The sequence below is a fragment of the Ammospiza nelsoni genome, chromosome 8, assembly GCF_027579445.1.
Source record: "Ammospiza nelsoni isolate bAmmNel1 chromosome 8, bAmmNel1.pri, whole genome shotgun sequence".
NCBI lineage: Eukaryota > Metazoa > Chordata > Aves > Passeriformes > Passerellidae > Ammospiza > Ammospiza nelsoni.
In genome coordinates this window covers 20,576,014-20,588,842 of record NC_080640.1, presented here as the reverse complement: position 1 = coordinate 20,588,842, position 12,829 = coordinate 20,576,014, and the positions used below count along the sequence as shown (strand labels likewise).

At 39.6% G+C, this 12,829-nt stretch overlaps 1 protein-coding gene across 7 annotated transcripts in view; it reads left to right on the top strand.

Annotated features, from left to right (window-relative positions):
• NDST2 (N-deacetylase and N-sulfotransferase 2) overlaps positions 1 to 12,829 on the top strand; it is a 130,493-nt gene that overhangs the window by 41,332 nt on the left and 76,332 nt on the right. The gene's annotated exons all lie outside the window — the stretch shown is intronic.

Here is a 12,829-nt window from a genome sequence, read left to right as displayed (position 1 = left end):
TGTGGCATCGGTAGTGCAGTGTCAAAACAGCTTTCTGAATAAGGCACCTTTTAATAGCAAATACTGTGGGTATTGACAGGCCCGGGGTTGAAATGTGAGTTTGAGGCTACCGCTGACATGCAAGAAATGGGGCTGCAAAGCAGAAAAATTATGATAACTCTGTATGTTGTTATTTATTACTTTTCATACAGATAACTATAGTTTTAGAGTGCATCAGAAAAATGTTTAGCCTATGCTGAAAGGCTTAAGCCTGTCCTTTTTAAAGAAGGGATTGTTTTGACTGATGAGCACTTAGTAGTGATGGCTTGGGAGAAGTGTATACCTGGCATTATTTAATAGATGTGTGAATTTTGCATCTGGAAGTAAAAGTAAATGTTATGACTTTAAATTTTGACATTGCTTCCAAGTAAAAGCATTTCACAAACATATCATTGTTGAGAGAAGATATTTCTGTGAGTTTTCTGCTAAAACCTGCTGTGTCAGGACTGTACCAGCAAAAGAATTAATACTGGTGGTATACCTTAATGGGTAGCATTTCAGTATTTTTGAGATCATATGTGAAAATTTGTCCTGGGGGATTTTGAACAGCTGTGTTTGATAAGTGACTGTGAACTTTGTTTCAATACATCTTTTCAGCACCTTGCACTGATAAATATTTCCACATCTTCTGTGTATTCCTATGGTTGCTAACCAGTACATCTCTTCACACTACCACCAACAGCTTTTGCATCTGTCTTAGCTCCTCAAGAGTTCACTTTCCATTTGATGCTTTATGTCCTGTTTGTTGTTGGATTGTTGTCTCCCTGCTGGAGTTTTCCTACTGTGCAATTGCTTTCCCTGTTGTGCAAGCCACTTTCAAAATGCTGCTATGTTAGCTGTTTGGCCACTGGTGTGTTAGAAGGGAATTTTTAACTCCTGCGTCAGAAAGGCATATGTGTATGTTAATACATACAAAATAAATACATGTATTTGAAATACATCTGAACGTACCATCCAGTCCCTCAAGTAGTTTATTCTAGAGACTGTAGTATTATTTTTGTTCCCAGAGATCAGGATTTCCTAGAGGGATGTGCACACAGGGGATTTGACTGCCTGTGGCCTTCAGTCATACAAAATAATATACGATAATATGCAGGGCTTTGATTTCCTGGTTGGCCAGGCTACTGCAGAAAAAAATAGATTTTCAAAAATACACCAATGTAGCAGCTTTTTTCTATCATAAATACAGCACACATGTTGGGTGGAGTTGAGGTAAAGTGTTACAGAGAGGAAAAAAGGGGAAGTCCATTGGGAGAGAGAATGTAGTTTGGGATTAGGTTCCTGATAGGAACTCAGCTTCATGTTACCATTTGTAAGGGATGGGGAAAGAGTGAGCATCTGTTTTAAACTGGTGATTTTGATTAAGCAGCAACAACATCAGCATCAAAGCTTACATGTGTATTTCCATTTATTCTGTTAACCTGCTGGAGTTTTTTGATTCAGTATTATCTTCTTTATGAAAAAAAATATACTCGTAGCAGCTTATGGATTTGCATGAGATAAAATCCCAAATCTTTCTCTCACACTCTGTGAGGATTGTTATGCTAATAATTTTAGAGATTGTCAAATTTTTTTCTGAGTATTACTGACAGGATTCAATCTCTGAAAAAAGATCTTCCAGTTTTCAAAATGGATATATTTAAATTCACTTTGCCTTCTGAAATTCCTCCTTTTTCTGTCACCAAGATTGACCTTTACTTAATTGGGGTCTGTTGATTTTTGTTTTCTCTGAGGCTGACATAATAAACTTGTAATTAGGACATATCGCTGCTTCATTCCATCTGGGCATTTGTTAAATTATTCTTGAAAAAATTCTCATGTCCCACTCTTTTTAGATTCAGAGTTGTTTGATTCCTTTTTCCTGTCTTCTTTTTTTAGCTTCATGGTAGCCAGACAGAGCTTGTAATTTTTTACTCTTGTCCTTGCTATTTAAATGTGGGCAGCTGTAGAACAATCCGTCTCTAAACCTCTTTCTCCTTGCTAGATATTTTATCTCACCTTTTCCTTAGTGATCAGTGCCTGAGTTTCCCTCCATTGCTTTCCCAGGCAGTGCAGCATGGAACTGACCTCATTTGCTTCAGCTCCACTCCTGTCCCTGCTGCCTGGTGCCCCAGTCAGTGAGTGTGGGCAAAGCTTTGTTCAGGGCAGCGGGGAGAAAAACCTGATCGAGCAGCAGACTGAAGTGTCTGTCCATGGATTTACAAAGACAGGTCTTCACTGATTTTTACCTTGTAAGTTACTTTTATAACCTTAAAATCTGGAAAATTAATTTTAGCTTGGCTTTTGCCAAGGCTTCCTACCTGTTCTGTTTGAGTGAATTTTTAAGCCCTTTATAATAGGCTGGTACATATGCAAAGAATGAACATTGTGCTCTCCAGTAACTCATTCTGTTATCTCAAGTGTCATTTACTGGAATCTCCTTACCTTCTGTCTCCTGTAAAATGTAAACTGAATTACAGGCGTATAATTAAATCAGCATATTAAGTGTGTGAGGAATGAGAGGCAGTGGGAATTTTGATGGCTATATCCACAGTAAGAACATTAAAATCTAAATCATCAGGTGTCTAAACTATTTCCTAGTGTACTGAGAGCACTGGTTGTAAAAGAACAATTTTCAGGTGGATGAAATGTGTTTCAGTGCTAGATCAGCACAACAGGCTATCATTTCCCCTCACCTGGCTGAGAGGCTGCTTCACAAACCATGGGCCTGCTAGCTGAAAGACTCAGATGTGCAGTATTAGTGCTCATCGAGGATGGGGAAATTTGAATAATTACTAAATAGTTGTGAGGTTTTGACTGCAAAAAAAATTACAATTTCAGGTACTGACATAGTTGCTTTTGCCTGTTATCCATGTCCAAGTCACTTTGTTGCATATGGCATACCTCATACTTAAAACTAACATGGTCAGTGTCTGAGACTGATTTTAAATTTTTTGTGCCTAAGCATCAGGCACGTAGTGTTGATGCTGGCATTATCTAATGATATCTAAGAGCATTTGCTTCTCAGAGATAAGAAATTTTAATTTATTTTATTTACTTTATATTACGCATAGCAATTCAAGTTCCTGTTGTCTTGGCCATAACCCAAATTAGGAACACAAAATTCAAATGAAAAACTGCAAAACAAAATAAAGCACAGAAGGCATGACAAGAAGAGGGATTGATCTCTGTAATGTAAATATTATTTTCTCTAGCCTTGGATTTCTGATTAAGTGTTGATGTCAGTTTACTGTGAAGACCAAGAATAGCAAACTGTTGTGAGATGGAGTCAAATTTGGGTGCAACATGAGAGATGCCCCTTATATTTCAGTGGATTTGTGTACTGTATGCCTCACAGCCAGTTGCTGGCTATTTCAGATTGGTCCCTGTGAAATCCTCTCCCTTAGTCTTGTTCCAGAGCTGTAGCACTTGACTCCAGTACATCCCTCTCCAGCCAGTCTGGTTATCTTCTGTTGGCTTTGCAGTGCTCTTCCCTGGCTGTGGTACTGGATTGTTGTTCCATCAGTAGGGCAAAATGGTAGGAAAGAAGCAGGGGAAGGGATATCTTAAGTGAGTATTGGCTGCTGTTTTAAATGAAAGTTAGCATTTTTCATAGCAGAGAGATACTATAGAACAAACAGGAGGGCACGCTAGGGAGAGCTCTTGAAAATGCTATTATGTTTCAGTCTTGTTCAGGGTTTTGACTACTAGAACATGTTCAAAGTTTGTTGTCAGTTTAGAGTTTAGAAGTTTATATGGAAATAACCAGTGTTTCAGTTCCATAGTGATTCTTGAGATATAGGACAAGACACACACATGAAAAATGATTGTCTAATGGATTAGAGCATTCTTTAACTAGCCTTTTTATCTCCTGCCTTTCCCTTTAGTCTGTATGATAAAGATACTGTTTTGTCAGAGGTCATCTCAAACTGTGCTTCTCCAGGAAAGCTCAGTGTTGCTCTCATTTGCCCCAGTTACAACATTCCTGTCTTCAGCTCCTGCAATCAGGGAGTTGTAGGGTGCATTTGATAAGCTCCTAAGTCTGATTGATAACAAATCTTTGGTGAATTAATTATTTGGATGAGTGTGCTATGAATAGCTGGGGATGTGGGTCCGCCTCTTTTGCTGGCAGCCACTAAAATTGCTTTATGCTCCTTGCAGAGCTGTACCCTGAAGTTCTTACCCCTCCACTTTTGGATAACTGAGTACATGCTAACCCTAACCCAGTATTATGTTGCAGATGAGTACAGACAAGCTGCAGCATATAAGCAGTATCTTGATGTAGTGTAGTAACTGTGTGTACTGAGTTGTGAGTTTTCAGACTCGGTTGGGCTGGGTATCATCTGCAGGAGCCAGGTCAACCCTGGGCCAAGCTGGAACAGCCATGGGTGGAAGCACACTTCTGTTCTATCCTCTTCTGTCTTCCCTCATTATTTACTCTCTTTTAGGCTTTGCCCCATAGGGCTGACTACCTCTTCCTATTTCATGGAATCTTAAACTGGAGTTTCCATCTGTGTTTTGCAACCCCACAAATCAGGCATTGCTTGAGGTTAATCACAAACACCAAACCTGTGATGCCTCTGTTCCTGTTCCTGTGCAACACTGAGCAGCTGAAGCTGCCTGTACACAAACCAGATGTTAGTGAGTTCAGCCAGAAAACATTAACTGCATTGGCAGGGTTGCTGGCCCCTTGTTCAGATGAGAACCAGCAAGATGTCATCAGGAGCTGCTCTTGTGCCCTAACTTGGAAATTGTTGTTGAGAGACTCTACCTTGGCAGTTGATCTTCTCAGACAGTATGGATCTTTTATTACCTTCATCCAAAAGTGTTTTTTCTTGATTTATGGTGAATAAGTGGATTTATACAGTAAAGAAGGTTGCTTCTAGTTTCATCTTCCTATTTCCATATTTTATCCAAGAGTTGCTTCAGTTGTTTAAAGTACATGGGTTTGTTACTCTGGATCATGGATATAAATAAATGCCAGAAGCATGAGGCCTTATCAGCTGTGAGCAGCTGTACTTGCCTTTTCATTTTAAATCTGACACTTAAAGTGCAGATAAACAACAAAATTCATTTTTCTGGAAGGTGAAACTTTAAAATTTGCTGGAGTTTGTTGAAGGCTGTTGCATCTCTACTTAAAGTAAGCTAGCGTTAACATTTTGGGGAAAGCTCTGAGCTCCTTGTTAGAGCTCAGAGTTACAGTTCAGGGTAGTGAGTATTAATGTCTGTAGTGGCTTGGTTTTGAAATACTGTCTATGCATGGACAGTCATGCTTAACCTAGTACATTGCTTGCATATAAGGGACAGCCTAGAGAATTAAGTTGGATTTCCTTGAGGGTGTAATCTTTATGTACTCTTTGCAGAAGTGGGTCTTGGGGAATGCCTGAGGATGCTGGCAAGCAATGAGAAATATACTCAGGCAAAGCTTTAGAGGACAGGATTTTAAACACTGCATGGGACATGTTGCAAATAACCTTTGTTAGCTTGATAGGTTAATTTTTGACCTTAGAATGACTTTGTAGACACAGAAATTTGCTTTCCTTCTGCACGGATCCATTATTCAGGTGACAGGTTATCCATACTGAAATCCTGGGCTCAGACCTGGAAGCAGTACATAGGTTTATGTGTGGCTCAGACCCTGAGCTAGTTCACCTGCTGAACCCTCACCAACTCTGCTCAGAGCTACTGCTGATGTCTCTGTTTGTGCTTCTGAAACATGGGATGCTGGGAAGTTGGCTTTGAAGGTGCTGGAGGAGCATTCAGGAGCCATCTGGCTCCACAACTCACAGATATAGACTAAAGCTCTGGCAATGCGAGGCTTAGAGCTGTGGAGCTGATGATAGCAGCCGTTTCAGGAGGGATGACTGGTGAAAGAGTACCATGTATCTACTGTGATCCCTTCTGCTTTGAGAGATTGGTCAGATGGGGTTTCTTATGAGGCTGCCTCTGTACCTCAGCTGAATTGTCCCAGAACTTGGAGTGCTGCACAATATGGTGCAAGGGCCCAAGGCTTTGGCCTCTTTGCAGCACTGTGTTCAGGTTTTCTGGTTATCTGGCTATTCCCATCCCCCCCTGTTCTTGGACAGTGGAAAGCCAAGTTAGTATGCTAGTGCTCTATGGAATGCTCTGTCAAGTGGTGTCATACCAAGGTAAGAATAAAGTGTTAGTTATAATTTAATCTTTACACTTTCTTTATTGTGTTACTTTAGAAATGTCATAAAGTACAAGTAATGAAGCTGAGTAGTGACTCTTTAGCTATTCAGGCCTGTATACTCTTAGAAATTACTTTTTTTCCCTGTTGGCATTGGCACTGTGTTATAAGAGTGTTAGAATTTGTGCTGAGTATCTAGCCTATGTACCTTATAATAGTACTGTAGTGAAGTACATTAGCATTTGCACACATCAGCATATCCATATACAGATCAAAATAGTGAGATATAGATTGCAAATTAAGAGTTTACTTGTCTGTCTCTTGTGCAGAATCTCCTGGGTAGGAAAGTATATAATGTCCTCATGTATGCTATAGCTATCAGTATATTAGGTCTAAGGGTTTTTCTTTTTAGCTTTTCTGTTTTGTCCAGTATGCTCTTCAAAAATCAAATTTTTGTAGTACAATAATTCAAGGAGTATCTGAGTATGATAATATTCAGGGGATTTGAAGAGGAAGCAGTAACCTTCTCCAGAGTGCACCTCTGGTTATTTTTGGCACTTAGCTTGCTGTACGTTCAAAAGCAGAATCGTTCATTTTGCTTCCAGTGATTTTTATCCTCCAGAGCTCAGTGGGATGATTCTGCATAAGATAGGGAGCTGTCACAAGTTCAGTCCAATGGGTGGCTTTGATGTTGGGAGCTGGAACAAACTCTACTGTTTCAGAACACTATATTTATTTTCTCATCATCACTTTTTGTGAACAGTGGTAATAAGAGATTATGACTTCTTGTCTCCCAAGTATTCCCTCAAACATGTATCCCTGCTAACTCTTTCTCAGCTACTCTGCAGGGCTCACTCTCTGGCACCAGAAAGCACACATCTTCCAGCCCTTTGGCAGCTGCTCATTTCACGTTTCCGTGTGTCTCTCCAGTTAATAAAGTTGTTTTGAAAGGGGGAATTTAGAAAGGAAGAGTGGTCACACTTTCTAGGCTTGATTTCTTTGTGTTTATTGTGACTACCTGTTTCTGGGCTGGGGCTGGCCACTGCAATGTGCTCCTTATAGCAGAGGAGTGTTGCATCACCTCAGGCAGGTATTGCAGAGCTCACTGGGATTCAGTGGATGCAGTTTTACACAGGATGAGGATATCTGTGTTACATTGCAAAGTTTGGTGTTAAACCTGATGTTACTTTTCAGCAGTGAAAGATTCTTTAATCTTCTTGTTACCATGGCCCAGGGGAGTTGCAGGGACAGTAACATCTGTGCTTGCTGTATAAGGCTGACAGCTGTTTCAGGAGTCAGTTGGTCCTTTTATCCAGTGTCTCTGAATAGCACAGGGAGTGTGGGCACTGCACCTTCCTGCAGGAGGTTGTAGAGGATGGCAGCAAGTAGTGGCATTGCAACATGCTGAACCATGGGGCTCCATCACTTGCCTTTGACTTCTGAATCCTTCTGAGATCCAGAGCACTCTAGAAAAGTTAGGAGGCATGTTGGTTGCAAGTGAGGGAAAGTCAATACTCAGACAAACCCTGAGCTTGGTAGGTGACCATAGATGACTGAAGAGATTGAATGAGGGCTTTAGTGACTGAATATGGAATGGATAATGGATAATCTGCTTTAGAGAGTATCTTGGAGATTCCTCAGCCTCAACCTTTCTACAGAATTACCATGTTGAGAGTAAGGGAATATGATTTCCCTTGACGTGCTCTCTTTGTTTCTGTACTGCTTCCTTTTTGCTTATAATTATTCTTTAAAGAAATAACAAAAACCCCTTACAATTTCCATAATTAAGAAACTCTCCCAACAATAACAACAGAAACAAACCCAAAAAACATAAAAGGGAGGTGTATAGGAGCCTCATTCATCACCTTTTGTCACCAGACTTGATTTGACATCTGAGACTACAGAGAAAGTTTGGCAAGTGCAATGATTTCCTGTGTGGGGGTAATAAGAGAGAAAAAAAACTGCCAGTTGAAAACAGCAGGAGCTGCATTAGCAAATATAAATTAAACAGATGGCTAAGATACTGCAGCTGTCACATAGAAAGTCCAGGAAGATTTTTAGCTCAGAGCTGCAGGAGGCTGTTTTAAAATGAAAGATGAAAACAACAACAACAAAGCAAACTTTAGCGTGACGAAAGAGACAGTAGAACCATTCAGATTATTATATGAAATTTATCCAGGATTGTGGTGTTGGTTTGTTTTTGGGGTTTTTTTAAGTTTATGTTTTCAAATCTTAGGATTCTAAAATTAAGTTAGGATCAGCTATTATTAGATCATTTTCAGATTTTGGTATCATGGGTTTGCTTGTTTAGAAATACTTTTCTGTATGAGACCTTGGCTCTGACATTCTCTGGAAAGCAGGGAGACATGTAGCACACATCATGCCATTTTGTTTTTCAACTGTTTGTTTTACAGCTATTTCAAGAAAAATCTCTTAGGAAAGAATTTATAAGTAAAATCTTCTGGAAAAGTGGTGTGGAAAGTGTTAACATTTTTGTGGAGGAAGAACCTGCATTTTAGTCTTGCATGTTCAATCTTAAGATAACTTTTTTCAGACTCATTTTCAGCTGAGAAGTGACTATTCCTTTGTGAAAGAAGCACTAGAACAGCACCCAGGTTTGTCACATTTAAGTACAGACATACACTAAAATGAGGACAAGTTGGAAATTCTGTGCTGTTTCTCAGGCACCAAAAGGCAATTAATTTTCTCAGTGTTATGTCTTAAAGTATTTTTGTCAATTAGAGCTGATGGTTTGTCACAGATTATTTGTGCATAAGCAGAGATTGTTATGCTGCCTTTATAGTTAAAAGGTGATGTGAATTATGAAGTAAGTTCAGCTACATTTGAAGCCTGTGTTCTACATTCAAAGCAATAGCATGCACAAATGGATTCCTAGGCAGGCCGATTGACTACCCAGAGTTCTGCTTTTTCTTTGCTTTCTTTACTGCAAAAGAGTAAAGAAAGCATTTCATTATGTATTTGTGGTTGGCTTTTTAAATCATACTTACTGTGCTAGAACTTCTGGATTTTGATTGTACTTCAGCCCTTTGCGGAAAATTAGTATGTCTTCAGTTCTGCCTGATGTTGTCCAGCTTGTGTATTTCTTTACAATAAATATCTTTAGGTACTGTTATATCTAATTCTAAACTACTTCTATATGGATTATTCAAGAGCTACAAAGTCTACATATCAAAAAATGAAATCTTTTTTCCCTCTGTAGTTATCCTTCCTGCCATCATCCCCATGTAGTTTGAGTACAGAGGCACCAGCATGCTCTGAAAGCTGGTGAATTTCCATTCTACTAGAAAGAGGAAGTTCATCACTGAGATATGCATGCTCTTTGCTGGCTAAATCTTTAACCTGTCCGAGACTTAGTGATTCAGGACACAAATCATGAAGGACGTTAAAGGTCAAAAGCAGCAGCTTGGGCTTGGGCTTGTTGAAGATGTATACCCTCAGTCTTCCCATACTGTTCAGGGTGCTTTAGCTGGCTCAATAGAAGTGAGCTCCTCATCATTTAACTGCATTTCTTTTGTGGTTGTGGCTTCATGTATAAGTGTAGGAAAGAACAGCTGGTCATGCTGAGTGACTGTTGTTTCTAACCTTCAGATTTCATTTCTATCCCTGCAGAAACTTTGCAGCATTTCAGAAAACTAGGAGGGAAAAAGCCTCAGCCTGAGTGTATTTCTTTTCTTCCATTTTTGCTTAAGGGAAATGAAGCTGGCCTTGAAGTGTACTTGAACTTGAGAATTATAAATGTGGGATATCTTTGTCTGTGATAGAGGGATGTTTCAGAGTAGGTGACCTTCCAGTGGGAAGCCTGGCCTCAACCTCTGTGTACTTGCTCCTAGGCTTTAGCTTCCAGTGCTTTAGCAAGCTTTGCTGCCAGGACGCACACAGCACGGGAGCAGCTGTGCAGGCAGGACCCAAGGCCTACAGGAGGATTACACGCTGAAATCTACAAGGTCCACCTGACTTCTCCTCCTGGGAGCAAGTGCAGGGATCAGTCAAGTGTGATCAAAGGCTCAAGAGAGCTGACAGTTAAGAATGGATGGGAAGGAGCTAAAGCAGAGAGTGAGTTGGATGGGAAGAAACAGAGGGGCAAGGTAGCCTTGTCCTGAAAGATGGTTAACTTTAAATTTTCCTGCTGAGTATCCCAAAGGCAAGAATGAACTTTTCCACCTGGAAGTGTAATTACTGTCTAATGGCCATCTATAGTCTCTTCTTCATCTTCATGCAAGCCTTCTAAAGCGTGTAAGGCTGCATGGTTGTTTTGCTGTAGGTACAGTAAATTGTAGGTACAGTTGTCTGGCCTGTGGCACAGAGCTGATGAGGAAAATGTCTTTATAGACATTTGTCTTAAAGTCAAATGTCATATGTCTTTGAAACAAGTCTGTGACAAAAATTTTTATGTCATATGAGATGTTAATATGAAACTCTCACTGATTAGGATCAGCTGCTTCCATGCAAAATGTATGACAGTGGAAAAAGAAAACATGATCCAGCTTTTTTTTAATACTCTCATGACAAGGAAGTGCATCTTAGGGAGCAAGTGGTCCTAGCCTTTTGGTGCTGTAGCTTTGATGTGTATCTTAGCAACTCTGCAAAAAGATTGAACCTTGATCTTTTTAACCCTAGTCCAAAATTGCCCAGTCTGTTTTCTTAGGGCAGTGTTGTTCTTATGCTATACAGGCAGCTGCATCGGTGACTGAAAGAACATGCAGCAATTATAAATTGCTGCTTATTATTATGCTTATCATTTTGGAGGTCACATAAATAGGTGGAATAAAACAGCACATCAGGTAGTGCTGGTATGTGAGCTGTGTATTCTACAGTCCTGTGTCAGTAAATAATGGGTTACCAATTAATTTACAGTAGTTAGTATTTTTGAATTTGTCTCAATAGCAGAAGATTGTTAGTTTTGCTTTAAAGTAGTGTTAGCTTCACTTTTCAGTGGAAAGCAGCTGAATACACCTGCTTAAATTTTGATTATGAAACCATCCTTCATATGCAAAATAAATATTGTCAAATATGGCAATTTCTGTCTGGATTTTGGTCTCCGTTCTGTGACGGTGTTCACAGGGGTTTTCGGATGAAGGAAGAGATGGACATCTGACTCTGTTTCAGAAGGCTTGATTTATTATTTTATATATTACATTAAAACTATACTAAAAGAATAGAAGAAAAAGTTTCATCAGAAGGCTAGGCTAAGAACAGAAAGGAAAGAATGATAACAAAGGCTGCTGTCTTGCCAGCTGGGCTGTGATTGGCCATTAATTATAAACATCCAAGATGGGCCAATCACAGATGCACCTGTTGCATTCCACAGCAGCAGATAACCATTGTTTACATTTTGTTCCTGCGGCCTCTCAGCTTCTCGGGAGGAATAATCCTAAGGAAAGCATTTTTCATGAAAAGATGTCTGTGACACCATTCCAGATTCAGACATGTCTGATCCAGATTTGTCTGTGGAATAATGTTTAGCCCATATGTAACCCACCAGAGTTTTGAAATCTGACTCTGCCAAAGTCTTACACTTTAGTGCATTACTTTGGTCTGTTGGACGTTGGAAAATTGTATGCTACTGCACATGGATATGGAGTGACACCTTTCTAAGACAAATACAGGTATCTACCAGAGAAGAGCCTTCCAGAGATGTGAAACAGATGAGTTGCCTTTCCCTGTGTAAGCAAGCCCTTAGATGATAAGATCTGCTACAGACTTCTAGCAAGAAGAGCAAATGTTGAAAGGCAAAATGTAGATGCAGTACTGCTGGTAGCTTCAGGCTGGCACCCTAAGCAGCTCAGAATATGGTCAAACATGTCTAGAAAAATGGCAAGTAGTCATTTGGGAACCTGGCATAAATGGTGCCTCTCCACCTTTGTTAGGAAACAAATAACAGTTGGATATTTAGTGTTTTAAATTTGAGTGAGAAAACTGGGGGTTTGAATGGAAAATGATAATAACAGCACAGTTCAAAGAACTAGCTCATGAATTAGTTTCTTGTACCACAGTCTTTGTTCTTTGCAGTTGTGTTAAGTTCTTTCTAGACATTCATTCTAGTGCTGTTAATACTCTGTTCTTTTCTGCTTGGCAGAATATATCTGACAGTGGCTTTGTCTTTATTCCTTCAGTTATTTTGGATAAAATAGTAATGTCATATGCATTTAATGCTAATGGGATCTGTTTACAGAGAATTTGCTTCTAGCTTGTTCACACGAATAAATGAGCACAGATGCTTGGTAGTGTGAAAGCAGGAAATACTTACCCTTCATTTGCACTCTCCAAATGACGTGTTGCCCTCAGGATTTTTCAGTGTAACTGTTTTGTTAAGATTGTGCAGAAATCACCCTTAGTTGACATACAATATACTATGCTATATTCATTTAGATACCACCAAAAGTGTGCTTCTGCTAGTTTAGCATGTTTTTTTTCAGAGAACTGGTATTATCTGTTCTGTCAAAATAACTTTTTTGCCTGTGTAAACCACATCTTGACTAGGCAGATTTGCTAGTATAGCTATTTTAGCAAAGCCCTTCTACTGTAGGAAAGACCTTATTGATAATACTGTGAGGTTCCCACAGTAGATGAAAGGCATAATACAAAGGGCTTTACAAACATGAATTAAGCTTCACAACACCCCTGTGAAATAAATCATTA